Source organism: Equus asinus, chromosome 6 (assembly GCF_041296235.1).
Source record: "Equus asinus isolate D_3611 breed Donkey chromosome 6, EquAss-T2T_v2, whole genome shotgun sequence".
NCBI lineage: Eukaryota > Metazoa > Chordata > Mammalia > Perissodactyla > Equidae > Equus > Equus asinus.
The window spans coordinates 53,535,561-53,551,005 of NC_091795.1; the positions used below are offsets into that span (position 1 = coordinate 53,535,561).

The 15,445-nt window shown below is 41.4% G+C and overlaps 1 long non-coding RNA gene across 3 annotated transcripts in view; it reads right to left on the minus strand.

Annotated features, from left to right (window-relative positions):
* Positions 1-14,565, minus strand: part of LOC106829980 (uncharacterized) — a 586,118-nt gene extending 571,553 nt beyond the window's left edge. Inside the window, exon 1 of one of the 3 annotated variants that reach the window (XR_011504022.1) lies at positions 14,294-14,565. This is a non-coding gene — a long non-coding RNA (uncharacterized lncRNA). The remainder of the gene's footprint in view (positions 1-14,293) is intronic. The other 2 variants (XR_011504021.1, XR_011504023.1) reach the window with 2 other exon arrangements.
* Between the last annotated feature and the right edge of the window lie 880 nt (positions 14,566-15,445).

Here is a 15,445-nt window from a genome sequence, read left to right on the forward strand (position 1 = left end):
TTAAGATCAAAATACACTGATGACATTAACGTTTAGCTTGATCCATGTGGATTTTCTGGGTTTAAAGGAACATATGAAATATTTGCTTGAATAAGGACATGTTAGAAAACAAAACACAAAGGTTTTCATGATTGCAGTGAGTTATCTGTGAGGTGGGACTGCCGAGCAGTAAAAGCCTGTGTCCACTTGGCTGCAACAATTAATATGGAGCTACTTTCAAGGTAGGATTACGGGCACGGAACCTCTAGGGACAGGCTGTTTTGCCCATGCGTTAAATCCTCATTTTGTGTGAACTTAATGAAAAGCTTGCAATATGTTCTGTCAATGGTTCCTAGAGCATGGAGATGTCTCTTTCTTTTTCCCCTGAGTAAATGTAGTGAGATTTGTGCTGCATTTTATGGATGGAAATGTAAAGAAAGCGTGTGCTTTTTACTTCGTTTAGAAGTCCTGAAGATCGAGAGACTTCAAATCATGTAGGGAAATGCAGTTGGTCTAAGGAGGTAGCACTGACTGGATGCACAATCAGTGCATCTGTAAACTTTGCCGTGTTTGGGGAAAACCTCTAACATTAGAAAATATCGAGGAGGGAGAGTTGAGTTTTTCTACAGCATTTTAAATTAGGCAGTAGCTATTTTTCACAGAAGCTTGTTGGTCTGCTCTAAAAAGGTTTTTTTTTAATTTATTATTCTAACTAATTTGAATTCACAAGTATGGTGTGCTCCAGCCAGAATAAAGACTTGCTTTGCAAAGAAATGTTCAGATGCTGTAAAACAGTCAAGTGTATGCTTATCTCCTTTTGATAAAAAAAGAGACTATTTTGGATAGCAAATAAATGCACAATTCTGATAAGCAACAAAAAGCCCAGGGTACAATGGACAGGGACAGAAACCAACAGGTCACTCACACAGTGTATACGCCAGTAGGTGTCCAGTCAACCCTCAGGGACCCCTAGCACATCCCCCATACTCTAGCGACATCAATAAGGAGGGCCTCCTGGAGCTGAACGGATACTCAGACATCTATCTGAAGCCAAGGGCCACCCAGAGATGCCCATGTAGTCAGGGCCCTCTGTCCCTCCACTCCTCCTCAATCCATGGCTTAAATAGGACCAAACTTGTTTTTCCTTGGGATTATTGAAGAGCACATTACCTTGGATTCCTGGGACCACAAAATATTTGGGATCCTAGCAAACAATTTAGAGAGGCTCTTCACAATTAGTACCGGTGACCCAGTTACCTTAATCCACGAATTCTGTCCTTCCATGGAACCTAAGCCTCAGAAGGTTTGGGATCTAAGAAGGTCTTGATTCAGCAGGCCAAAGTTGTTGTTTTTAACACCATAGAATTCTCTGGGTAGAAGGCGGTCTTAAGGATAGTTTAGTCAAATCCCTTCACTTTAAAGTTGAGAAAGTTAAGGCCCAGAAAATTGACATGAGCTGGCAGAGTCGGTTAGTGGCCCAGCCATAGGCGGACCCTGATTCCAAGGGAAAGGAAATAGCTAAGTAGAAGGTAACATACGTTACCTCATTTAATCCTCACGAGCCCCCTAAGAGGTAGTCGTCTTTATCATCCCCATTCATCGGGTGAAGCAAGTGAGATTTAGAAGAGTTGACTAACTTGCCCCAAATCATATACTTTGAGGGCAATTTGCGGAAATCCACTCACCTGAGGGCCAATTTACCAAATGATGAATTTGAAGAGTGGCCAATTTGCTGAATTTATCAAGAACTTACTTCTTTAAACTATCACTTTGACAGCAATTAATATTATCCATAGTAGTTAAAGCTTTGAAGAGTATTTTTAAAGTTTTAGTTGCCTGTTTTAATTTTGTTTTCATGGCAACAGTTTTTAGGAATTTAAATTTACTTTGTACTGGTGATTAGCATATGTCAATTTTTGAGGTCCCAATTACATGGCCCATTATAAAATCCCTTCTGGGCATTTCTGCTTCTTTTCTACTGTTTATAATAATGGTATTGCCTTTCATTTCGAATCTTCCCATAAACTAGTACGAAGTCAACATAACAAAGAAATAGAAGTCATAAACTTTCCGCATTTTATAAAATTTCCAGCAAATTGAGTTGCATAGGATGGTTCAACAGCCCTTAATGATATTTTGAAGAGTCAGTTTAATATTGTTTAGTCTTAGTTTTAGTTGAGTTTTTTATTTTGCCATGGCCATTTAAGGCCAGCAGCTCTGCAGCACATTTGTCTGTCCAAATCAGCTAAATGTCATTTCCTATATGTTTCACATTTCAGACACTTTAAAAACATTTAGAATATATTGCAGGTAATCCATTTGATTTATCCAGTTAGCAAATCTATCAATCAAAACTGGACAAAAGGGAACGGACCAGATTAAAAATGAATTGGATGACAGAAACTTACCTTATCCTTATGATTTATAAAAAGTCCTTGATTTTAAGACAAGCACAACACTACAATTTGAAATACATTAATTATAATTCCCAAAACTCAGAGACTCTGAGAAAACCTGGAGCACACTGAAGTTTAGTCAGAGCCTATCCATTAGTTAATGCAAAACGGTTGCAGCAAAAATAAAAACGGAGATGAGTTAAAACCAAATCAAACTAAAACTGTGAAATATCCCAAAGCTGCTGCAGTCACTTTGGACAACAGGATTTGCTATAAACCTTAGGAAAGCTGAACAGAAGGAAAGTTTTGATAAATCAGTGATTTGGCAAATTGGTCACTCCATGAATCGCTTCCTAGTGGAAGTGGATTTTGGTGAATTGATTTTCAGAGAAATAACCTTTGGAGAAATAACAATTCAAGGAATTAGTCCTTCAGAAAGCTGTTTTTTTGGTAAACTCCCCTGCTTTTGATCACCAGATAGTAAGGCATGGAAACCTGTCTGCTGACTCCAACATTCAAATTCTAGCCTCCACAGAATCTTTCCAATTAACCATGTAACCATTGAACATAAAGCAAAAAGATTTTTGAAGTTCCCCAAAAGCAAAGAAAAGAAATATGAACCCCAAAATTTAGACCACTGAAGAAGTTTCCTTTAAATGTATTAAAATATATTGAATAAAATCTCACAGTTGAGTCCAATGCAAATTTTGTACTATATACCCCAGCAGAAGAGTGAGATACAGTGATTTTGACTGGCTTGGCGAGAAAGCTTTCCCTGATACCAAGAACCTTAATTTGAACAAGACTCAAACATTTATATTCATATCATGTGGATCTGTCTGGCCACAGTTAATTTGAGCATGTCACTTTATTCCCTGTACAGAATATCTAAAGCTTTAAGGCAGATTCGGGGGGCCTTTTCTTCCTGAAACACAAACACTTACACTACGCTCTCATTAACTGGAACTTTCACATCTGCACCGAAGTGAAAATAGAACCTAAAGCTCTGTCCTACCCAGCGTCTGTCAAATAACACAGCTTAGAAAGAGTGTATTTGACAATGGCATTTTATTCAGGCTTTCCTGGGAAGGAGTTGGACAAGTCACAAATCCGCATAACCAGGAAATAAAAATAACTGCAGTGATGTTTAAAAGACAAATTAAAATTTTAAAAAATACTTGGTAAAGGCTAAATTTTGCCTGTTGCTCATTTGACTTCACCCCAATTTGTCACAACTATTGAAAAACAACTTTAAAGCTAAAACCACTTCCAAGTCATCTGGAGCCACAAATGGAACTGGGAGTGCGTTTCCAGGGTGGAAGAGAAAAAAAATTATTTGGTAGCATCTTCAGGTTGAAATTCTCGAGGCCAGTTCTGCCCTTGGAAATATAATGTGAACCATATATCTAATTTTAAATTTTCCAGTAGCTATATTAAAAAGGTGAAAAGAAACAGGTGAAATTAATTTTAATAATATATCTTATTAACCCCAATGTCTCCACTTAGCATTTCAACATGTAGTCAAAGTATTATCAGTGAGCTATTTTACCTTTTTTGGTAATAAGTCTTTCAACCCTGGCTGTGTATTTTATACTTGCAGCACAGCTCAATTTGGACGAACCACATTTCAAGCACTCAATAGCTACGTGTTGTTAGTAGTTACTGTATAAGACAGCACAGGTCTGAGTCACAGTCTCACTTGAAAAGGGAAGGTACTTTGAAGGGACTGGAATTGGGTGATTCCTTCTGGATTGGAGTGGACTGCGGTTTTTTATTGTTGATTTTGAAATTTAGATTGTCGTGAGGATACAAACCAAAAGAGCACAATTACAGAACCTCCAACTCGACACTGTAATGCATACCCAATTAACATGCTAGTCACATTTCCAAATTGCAAAATGTTTGGGCTATCCTCTGGTTTTCTAAATCTTTTCCTTTACATCTAAAGGCAGGTGGATATGAAACGCAGGAACCTCTTGTCTCCCGTGCACCCACCTCCTGTGATCCTTAGTGTTCCACGGCATTTCCTCCCACTAGATGATCAAGAGCAGCCATTTCTGAGGGTAGTTTTCCTTCTATTTTGACACACAAGGTAGGGGTATCTCTGCTCCGAGCCTTTGCCTGGGCTGCTCTGTCTCCTCAGAAAGCCCTTTGCAGAGTGCTGCCTGCATCCCCACACCCCCATCACCTGGCTGACTCCTGAATAGTGTCTGGAGCCAACTTTGCTTTCACTGGCCCTTAAAACCTCAAGGCCACCCCAAAGACCATCCCAGACTACTCCAAAGACCCAGACCCAATGCTCTTTCACCACGTTCCCACAGTAAACATTGTAGGCTTTTATGCCACAGTATTTCCATTGTGGTTCTGACCCCACAGTATTATCACATCTGTTAATTGTCCCTCTCTTTTCCCCAAGTAGGCAGTGAGTTCCTAGACAGTATCTCATTTACCTTTGCAGTTACAGTCCCTAGTACAAAACACATGCTCAATAAAGGCTCATAAAGATGAAGTGTTGAACAGTATATAGAAAGGACAATCAAGTTCATTTATTCAAAGAACAAATTGTTTAAAAGTATACGTCTAACATATTTTATAACGAAAATGAATCTAAAATTCAACAAATAGTCACCTTTCAAGTTCCAAGTGTTGTGCTAGATATTGAGGCTACAGAGGCAAATGAAACTCCGGACTCTCAGAGATGGCAGATAAGCAATGGTTAAGATGAGGGCTTCCCAAAGGAATGCGAATACCGGTCACCTGGGGAAGGTGTTTGAAAAGCGGACTCTGATTCAGGAGGTCAGGGGTACAGCCTGAGAGTGTGCATTTCTAACAAGCCCCCGAGTGACACTGCTAGTCCAGGGACTTCACTTTAAGTAGGAAAGGACTATGGAGTCAGGAGACCTGAAATTTAGCTCTGACTCCTGTTGTATTGATATGAGTCATTCCTCTTAATACTTGCAGATCTGCTTGTTCAACTCTTGAATTGCTTGGGAGAGGAGAGTAGATGATTTCTGTATCATCTATAAATTCTATAACCCACAATATCCACATTCTGCCAGCCTGCAGAGGATAGGGACTAGAGCGGTGGTTCTCAGTGTTGGCTGCTGATTCGAATCACCTGGAGTAATTTCAGAATGCTGAATCCCAGACCACAGCCCAAACCTACTGCCTCCTAATCTGTGCAGGCAGGGCCCAGGCATCAGTATTTCTAAACTCGCAGGGCTGAGACCTACTAAAGAGTGTTACTAGCAGTATCTATTGATTATTAACTCAATTGATAGGTGTTAATGAGGTCAGAGATAAGCAAATGATGCTCCGCTAAAATAAATAGATAAATTTATTCTATTCTGTTGGGTTACTGCAATGCCATTGTTGGTCCAAAGAGCCAGATTAAAGTCAGTGTGAAACACTATTTCCAACGCTAAAAAGGCAACACAAACATAGGCCTCGATGCGTATAACTGTGCACAGAAGAGCAGCTGCGCTGATTCCATAAGGAATCGTCAGCCAAGCTTCCCAGCTTTCTGCAGTCACCTCCCTGACTCATGAGACCAAAATGACAACAAGGATTTTTTTCCAATGAAAAATAGAAAAACCAGCATGCAAGAAGCCACTAGATACTTTTTACTTTGCAAGTGCAATCATATCCAAGGTTCTTTTAAAATTTAAAAATTTTAAATGAAAAAGCCCAAATACACTTTAACTGTACTTCACATCAGTTTTCAAAAAGAGCAAGATCCTTTGTAATCCTCGCCACATCCTCTGGGCTAGGTGAAGAATAGAGGGAAACATCCGAACTTCTAGTCTATACTTTTTTAAATATCTTAGTTTCAAACCTGTTGGTGTCTTTAACTATTTTTTTTTTTAATTTGCTTGGTTGAAGGAAGAAAGAGAAAAAGGATTAGATTCTTTCATCCTTCAACTCAAGTAATGAATTGCTTTGTAGCACAGCAGTAGTGCATGTCACTAAAATACTGATTCTTTTTTCCCTTAATTAGTTTTTTTCTTTGGTCAAAACATGCTGCTCATACTTTTCCCAAAAAAAGACTATTTATGTTTAACAAATACATCAACAAATAGCTGAAGAGTACATACTATAACCAAAACATTCTAGGATTTGAGAGACAAAAATATGTGGTGTCCTGTTATCTTCAAAGGCCTTAGAACTGTCTGAGGAGATTAAACTTACATTCTATGAAAAGACAGCTAAAATTATGAACAAAAAATAATAAAAGCTAAAATAGCAGCTTTAAAGAGTTCAGAGAAGAGAGGTCCCTCACTTCCAGCTGGGCTGGCCTAAGGAAAGGCCAGACGGAGAAGGAAAAGGTTTCACCTGAACCGCGAAGGATGGGCAGGGGTAGATCATTAGCCCAGAAAAAGAAACTCCATGACCAAGAGCATGAAGAAACGAAAGCATAGGATGGGCTCACACCTAGTCATGGGACAAGTCACAAGAGTGTTTCACCTGGGCCAGGTGAAAAGTTCCATATCATCCAGACTTAGATCCAAAGGGTTAAGGACTATGAGCAAAGCAAAAACATCGTTAGGCAAATTGGATTTGTTCTCCTGCTCTCCAGGGACAAGGTAAAGTTGATAAACATAAATTGGCTTAAGAGCTGACAAAGATTAGGTAGCATGGGGCCACAATGGATGTACCTGCAGGCCAAACTGAGGATTTTTATTTTTAAATTTTCCTATAAGTAATGGGAAATTGATGAAGACTTTGGTTTGTTTGTTTGCTTGCTTGCTTGTCTAAGTAACACCATAAAAGCCATGTTTTCAGAAAGACAAACTTTGAAGCCATATAGAGCACAAATTGGAGTGGAACAGAACATGAGGTGGAAAGAACGGATTAGCAGAGCGATGCAGAGAAGCTGATCTGCAATGCAGCCACAGAACGAGGGAAGTGTCAGAGAAATTACGGAGGAACACTAAAAAGTAGGACTTGGTGATGAATTAAATCTGAGAGGTGCCCATTGGTGCCCCACACATAAACTCCTGGCACTCACTTGTCCACGCTGAAGCCTGCTTGCTGTGCATCTCAGCTCTAGGTCTTCAGCCTGGCTGGGGAAACATGCTGGGCCCACACGCAAGACAAGCTAGAAACGTCAGAGAGATAATAGCCTTTGAAGCAGCTTGGACCAGTAAGGACAGGGATTGGGAGGATAAATGCTGGAGATTTCTCAACCCGCCGTTAGAATAACTCGTAGTTCTATACTATCCCTCAGAGTACCTCAGTGGGATTAAACTTCAATTTCCCAGTGGCAACATGCTTGATAATACACCACTTGTTGTCTTTTATTCACTATCTCTTTTCCCCACTTCCTTATCACCATTTCTTGGTATCACTCCCAAATAAACTTGGGACCCTGGGATCCTTGCCTGCATCTGCTTCTAGAGGAACCTAAATTAACAGTTAGGGAGAAAGTTGAATTAAAAATTAAGCAAAATAACATGCCCCCACCCCCTGCCAAAGATGTCCACACCCTACTCCTCAGAATCGGTGAATATGAAACCCTCTATGGCAAAAGGGACTTTACACATGTCATTAAGGTTCATTAAAGACCAGGAGATGAGATTATTCAGGTGTGCCAAATTAAATCACATGGATCCTTAAAAGCAGAAAACTTTTCCTGGGTGTGACTATGGAAGAACGGTCAGAAAGATGCAATATTGCTGGCTTTAAAGATGGAGGAAGGGGGGCCATGAGCCAAGGAATGTGGGTGGCCTCAAGAAGTTGTAAAAGGCAAGGAAATGGATTTTTCCCTCAGATCTTTTAGTAAGGATTACAACCCTGCTGACACTTTGATTTTAGTCCAATGAGACCTATGCTAAAGTTCTAACCTACGGAACTGTAAGATAATACATTTGTGTTGTCTTAAGCCATGAAGTTTGTAGTAATTTTTTATAACAATAATAGAAAATTTATACATTATTCTTAAATTACTGAAAATTTGAAGTAGCCATAAAAAGCAAAATAAAACAGAAGACAATTTTTCAGGAGATGTTGGTCTGAATGTTCAATATGTTGTGTTTTATGTGTGTTCTTGATTGTATGATATTCTTAGAGATATTCACAGAGCCTCTTGTATATATGTAGTATCATCCTTCAACTAATTATGAGATGGGAAAGATGTTTGATGATTGTTGTGTTTTGTTTTGTTTTAGCCAGGAAGTTATTGTCATTTAATCAGTTCTGTTGAATCATATGTGATGCCCTCAAGAAGATATAATTTTCAAAACGTGTTGGTATAGAGGAAACTATGGCAATTGATAATAAAATGCTATTGTCAAACTCACTGTCTCTTCCCAGTGTTCAGTTTCACCTGGGCTATATTTAGAACCTTTCATTTAGAAAGGATGGCTCTGCAACAGAAGTGTTATATGAGTATATTCTTTGAATTTAAAAATTTCATTGAGTTGTGGCAACACACACAAGGGCTTGATATAAGAATTTTGACACATTAATTCAGAGCAAGTTAAAGTAACTTCCAGCTCATTGTTGGAAAAGATAATCTTGAACAGTTTTATTTAAGCATATGGTTTTTGCTTTCAAACTCTACACCTTCGGAATATTATATTATGAATGTTTTATTACATTCTAATCCTGGGTTACTCCATTTTTATCAGCCTCCATCTTTTCCTACTCTGTCCATACAATCTTTGCAGCCACACCAATCCTCCACCCTCCCCACAAAACAAGCACAATAGGGATACAATAGAATATTAAAAAGTCTAACCCACTGGTGAGCTGGATTTGGCAAGAGAATTGGGTCTGCTCTCCCTATACAAAGAGTTCTGGGTAATACCCACACCTCCACCTAATGTCCATCATGTGAAGCCTACCTAGCTTTCTGATTCATCTTCTGCCTGGTTCTGGCTTGTATGCTGGTAGTGATGGAGGCCAATTGTGACCAAGGCTGGGGCCTTGGCCTCTTAGCAAAGTTCTGCCAGCCTTTTACCCTGACAAGATTCTTCTCGAAGAGCTCTTCTACTCACTAGCACAGAACTCTCTGATATATGCATCTGGAAACCCAGTGATGCCGAGAGCTGCTGCTCTCTGAAACTCTGCCTTCCCTTGATGCAGATTCCACCGATTTGGGTTAGTCTTGCTCTGTGGCCTTGGTTGTTTATAGTGCTGCTTTCTCTGAGGTGAGCAGGAGGAAAGATGGAGGGAGGATCATTTCTGCCCCACTTTGTATTCCACGGCCTCTGACTCATAGCAGCCCCCACTCCTGCCTGCTCCAAGTACACAGCATACCTCAAAGCCACCTTAATTAAATCAAATTCGTATTTAAATAAACCCAAAACTTTTCTATCTGCAGATTGTCGAAGCCAAACGTTTTGCTTTTACTTCATCCTTTCTCACAATATTGTTGTTAATGCAGTGGAGTCGATTCTGACTTCTAGCGACCCTGTGCACAGCAGAGCAGAACCCTGCCTAGTCTTTTTGCACCATCCTCTCAGCTTCCGGCACTATATCAGACAATGCTCCACTGCTATTCACTGGGTTTTCACAGCTAATTTTTTCAGAAGTGGGTGGCCAGGTCCTTTATCCTACTCTGGAAGCTCCAATGAAACTTGTCCACCACAGGTGGCCCTGCTGGTGTTTGAAATACCAGTGGCATAATTTTCAGCATCACAGCAACATGTGACCGCCACAGTCTAACAACCAACACACGGGTGGTGTGGTTCCCTGCCCAGGAAACGAACTCAGGCCATAGCGCTCTGCCAATTCTTAACCACTAGACTGCCAGTGGCTTTCTCATAATATACCATCCACAATAAAATGAACTCTTGCCAAACAAATTTTAAATAACTCACTTTATATGTATACAAAGGTAAAGCCTACGATCTTTTTATATATTACAGATTCAGTTCAATCACTCAAGTGGCAGGACAGGACAATAAATGTTGCTGTTCTCTCTGGTCGGCTGTGCAGTCCAGTGTTTCAGAGTGAGACCTGCTTACAGCACATCCTCTAACTCTGCAGTTTTGACACCAGATGCACAGCCCCCTCCAAAAAAAGAAAAAAGAAAACTTCCCCTAAATACCAAGATAATTTGTAGAAAGGCTATATAGTTACAAAAGCATTTTGGCAAGGCTTAAGAAAATGAAATAAGGGAGAAAGCAAGTGCAAAAGACATTGAATTTCAAGTAAGAATGGACTCAAACACTTTAAAGCCAAAAATAATCTATGTACCCTAGAGCTTGGGGACCGTCTGCCTCGGCGGATCACAATCCTGTAGCCATGTGTCCCCAAAGGACTGAAGAAGATGATTCAAGAGGATTACCTGTTGGTACAGGCTTTTAACACTGACAAATGTGGCTAGCTGTGAAGGCAGGTGTCTTCCACAGCTTTTATTTGCTATGGAGTTTTTAATGTACTTAATGCTGTTTTAATTCTCTTTCTACTAAGATCTTATTTTCTCTGAGACTGGGTCTTGTGAACTGAGGATTTGCCAACCATAGGACCTTTCAAGAACGTCACCCTGAAAGCTTTTTCTTTAAAAGTATCTACTATAGCTTTCTCACCATCTTTCCCTCTTTGCCCTCCCACAATCTTGCCTTTGATCCTACCCCCTCAATCAACACTACCCACCCTAAGGTCATCAATGATCTCCTCTTTGCCGGATTAAGTGGCCTCTCACGATTCTGGGGACAATCTTTTGTTTTTGAAACTATCAGTCTTCCTTGACACCCTTCTTAGCCTTGATGGTAGATATATAAAAATATCCTAATTCTCCTATATTTTTCTGTAGAATAATTCTTGGGTTTGATTATATTTTTGTTTTTGCTTTCATTTTAATAAATGTTTAGCAATTAATCAATTCAAAAATCTCTACTGAAAATTACTGCCCCTTTTGGGACCCTAGCTGACAGAAGAACAGACTGAGTTTGGAATGAAGTTCCATATGAAGCAAACAATCTATACAACTCCTAATCTATCACAAGACTGGCAGTATAAATTTTGCAAGCTTTTAAGCAGTTTTCCCGGCATCACTGACACACTGATTATCAAATGGTGAGATTAAAGAGTAATCACTGATCATAGCCAATCCATCAGGATTCTAACTACCTTGGAATGTTCTAGAAATTCAAGACGGCCAGGGAAGAAGAAACACACCAAAGATTTAACAGTACAGTGTAGAGATTGATTTCTAACATATGTTGATCACAAATGTGTGCCTCATTAGGGCCTAAGGTTAACACTTACAGGTAGGCAAAGTCTAAGCTTAGGCATTGACCACTACAAAGAGCTATTCCTAGCCTGCAAGTTAGGCAAACCATCATTGGAAGTCTAAATATCATACAATAAACTTGACAGTCACTCAAATGCACATAGAAGAATAAGAGAGTCAGGCAGCTAGCTACTAATGAGAAGGATGTTGACTTTAAATCTGTAATGTTTATATGTATTTTTCCACTTGGAAATGGTGTTTTTAATTGGCTATTTTTGTGTTTGTTGCAAATTCACTAACCAGATAATATTTTGCATGCCAAAGTTACATATAGTTATAGTATTGAATTTTCTTTCCTCTATAAAAGGATTTATTTAACTAACTTCATTAGTTAAAAGAAAATTTAAGGCCATTGATTAACCTTGGTAAAGAAAGAGTAAACATAAAAACAATTTCTTACTCTAAGTTCAGGTATTTTTTTTTTAATTTAAAAATAGACTACATTTTTAAGTTCAGGTTTAACAATGTGCTAATAGCTCATAATGAAGATAGCAGCCATCAGTTAATCAACCCATTAAGCTAGGATCAGAAGTGTCAACTCAAGTGCCATCTACTAATTTACTGACCCTTAATGGGTCAGCAAGATCTATAACCCAAAGACTGATCTTTCTGCTTCTGTTAAAGTCACTTTGGAGGCCAACTCACTCCCTTCCATGATTATGATCTCTGACCTGGTACGGGCAGGGAGTCAACATAAAATCCATTTATGAGAATGTGCTCAGGGTTACTAAGTAACGGAATCTCCAGCTAACTGGTGAGTCAAGTGTCTAGGTAGAAGCTCTTTATGGAAGCACCAACTTTGTTTTTCTAAGGTCTTTGCGACCTTGTAAACAGACATGCACAATCTTCAGTTGGAGCATCTGACTCCAGTAAGTTCTGGGTTCTTGAGCAAGCTAAGGTTTAACACCCACTCCCATTTCTATCCTGCTCTGTGAGTAAATCTTATGGGAAACGTCAATGGTCAAAATGAACTGAGTAGCAAGATGGTAAGGTGTAGGACTAAGCCTGCCAAATAGCAATTGTAAAATAAGTTTGGTTTTATTAAAGATGTAGCGGGTTGGATAGAAAGCTGCTTTGGTGACTAACAAGCAAAAAATAGATATAATTTGGTTAAATCTAATTTGGTTAAATCTAATAAATGAGAATCAATTAACCAGTGTTTGCCTCTTTCAAGGGGAAGGAGAGAAAAAGTCGGAGCATATCTTACTCCAGATGGGCCTTCAAGAGGGCCTAATAAAAATTATGAATCAAGAAATCATTCACTTGAATCATATTTGTATAGAAGATATAATAATTGCTATGATAACACAAGTGGTTTTTTTTTTAACATTAGCATTTTCTTTCTCAGGTGATAACAGCAATTCATTGAACTACAAAGTACAATGTCCATTAGCAAACCGTCAGATGCATGATGTCAGAGATTCAAAAGGATGTGTGCAAGGGATACAACTGGGCTTGATTCTGCTGCTCTGGTCCCCAGCCAAGCCTGTGGCCAAGGCTGTACAGATGCCATCAACTTCAGTCCTGCTCTGACAGTCCTTAGCTGTGATTTTCTCCCAAATAGGACACAGACATATAAGATACATTAACTGAGGTTCTGAAAAGGGGAGGCAAGAAAAAAAGAAAAAGCAAACTACTAAGTGCACTAAACATTAAAAGAAAAGTTTTATTGGAAGGAAAATTAAGATCAAATTGAAGGACATAAAGATTTGTTTTTCTCTTTACAAAGGAAATATGCCACTTTCATGCTGATGATGCTTGAAGGAGTCTCGCAAAGGAAACCATCTTTCCTAGGAAAACAGAGAGCCCCCTCTGATGTTGGTGACATTGCCCTCTATTTTTCCTCCTATTTGTTGCCTTTGTTTTCCTCCCGTCATTAGCCAACCTCCTAGTACCACTGTGCCAACCTTCGCACAAAGACACCGTCTAAAAGCCTCTGTAGGAACGCAAGAGTCCCATGCTATGGAAAAAAGTGAACCTTGGGACCAAAAAGATGAGGAAGGAGTCAGCCTTTGGAAAAGCTCTCACAGACGTGAGTGGCTTTGGCAAGGTCAGCCTTTGGAGGTGACTCATTGCGCAGGTTCTCCACCTGAAGGCCGGCCTCAGAGAAACAACGAGGGGAGGAGGCAAGGAGGGGAAGAGAAGAGAAAGGCGGTGGGGAAGGAGGGCAGGAGGGAGAGGGAGTACACAAGGAGACAGCGAAGAGGGCCACTGGACCCTGCGGCGGGCAGACGGCGGCCCTCCCCGGTGCTCGTCACTAGGTGACATCCTCGGCCTCCACGCGGGCCCTTCCCGCGGGGGCACGGCCCCGCCCCACCTCGGGGACGGCGGCGCGCTCCGCCTCGGGCCAGGGGGCGGGGGCGCACGGCGAGCTGGGCTGGCCCTGCGGGAGAGGGCGCCTGACCCCACGAGGCGACAAGCAGTGCAGGGGGTCCAGCTCTCCAAGAGGCTTGGCTGCGTCCCCCCGCCCCTAGTCTCTCCACCCCTCGCCCATGGCTGCTGCACAAGCAGCAGCAGCAGCAGAGCCAGAGCGTCACCGAAATCCAAGCGGAGCCCAGCTGCGCCGGGGCAGGAGGAGGGGGCCGGGGCGATCGGAGGGGGAGCGCGGGGCGCGGGGGCGCCGGGCGGGGCGGGCCGGCGGCCGGGCGGCGGCGGCGGCGGCGGCCGCGTCACTTACCCGGCCAGGGCGCGGGGCACTCGGCCGACTCCTCGGGGCCGCGGCGGCGGGCGGCGGGCGGCGCTGCCAATGTAAACACTCCGCCATGATTGCTTTGTTTAGCTAATTGAACCTGCCGCCGTCTCCAGTCCCAGGCGCTCCCGCTCTCCCTTCTCTCCCCTTCCCCCTCGCGCTCCCGCTTATTTATTTACTTGTCTTCCCCCCGCTCCTCAGTCTTTCCCTTTTTCTTTGGTCTCAGTAGCCGCTTTTAATGGAAGTCGAGGCAGTTGAGTGGTTGGTGCAGGGAGTGCGGAGGTGGATTTTCTAAATACAGGTAAAATGATACCCAAATCTCAGGCAGAGGTGCAATTTCTGCAGGAGGAGGAGGGTGTTTCTCTCCCTCCCTCCCTCTCTCCTTTCCCGCAACCCCCCCACTATTAGACTCTTCTCTGTGGAAAGTGCCAGACAAACGTTGTGCAACTCCCAGTCACCTTTTCTTTCCACCGAACTCTCTAGTGCCCAAGTTCGCAGGCGAATTTTGGACTCCGCAAAAGCGCCAGCTTCCTCGTTTACTTTGAAAACCTCAAATATAAGTGATGTCCGACTACCTAAGGGCGCGCAGAAAGGTCTCCACCGCACCGGGGGAGGAATAATCATAATGCAGTGTGCTCATCAGGGGAGGATGACCTATTGGCGTCAATTCAACTCCTTCTTTAAGAAAACACCACACACACACACGCACACACACACAAGATTCCAACTAGCACCAACACAGTGGAAAGCTCCCAAAGGAGTGGGACATTTGAGCCTTACGTTTGCGTAAATTATTGGTACTTATTTTTGCACAAATATTTGAAGAGCGGGTAGACTCTAAGCGTATATATTGAGTTTAAAACTTCGAGGAAATTTTTAGGTCCTGGTGGGAAGGAAGGCTCAGCACCCCTTTATATGTGTTTCTGTGCGTAGAAATGCACTTGATCACCAATTTGCACTATTTAATCCAAGCATCTTTTAAGTCCTGTTCTAGGCGGATTTATGATGAGATTCAGGGTAATATATGGCAGAAAAATTCTGGGGTTATGGCCTCATTTTTTTAAAAAACTACTCCCTCAGTCTCACTTCTATTTATAACCACCATGTTGATGACACGAAAAATGATTCAATATTTTAATT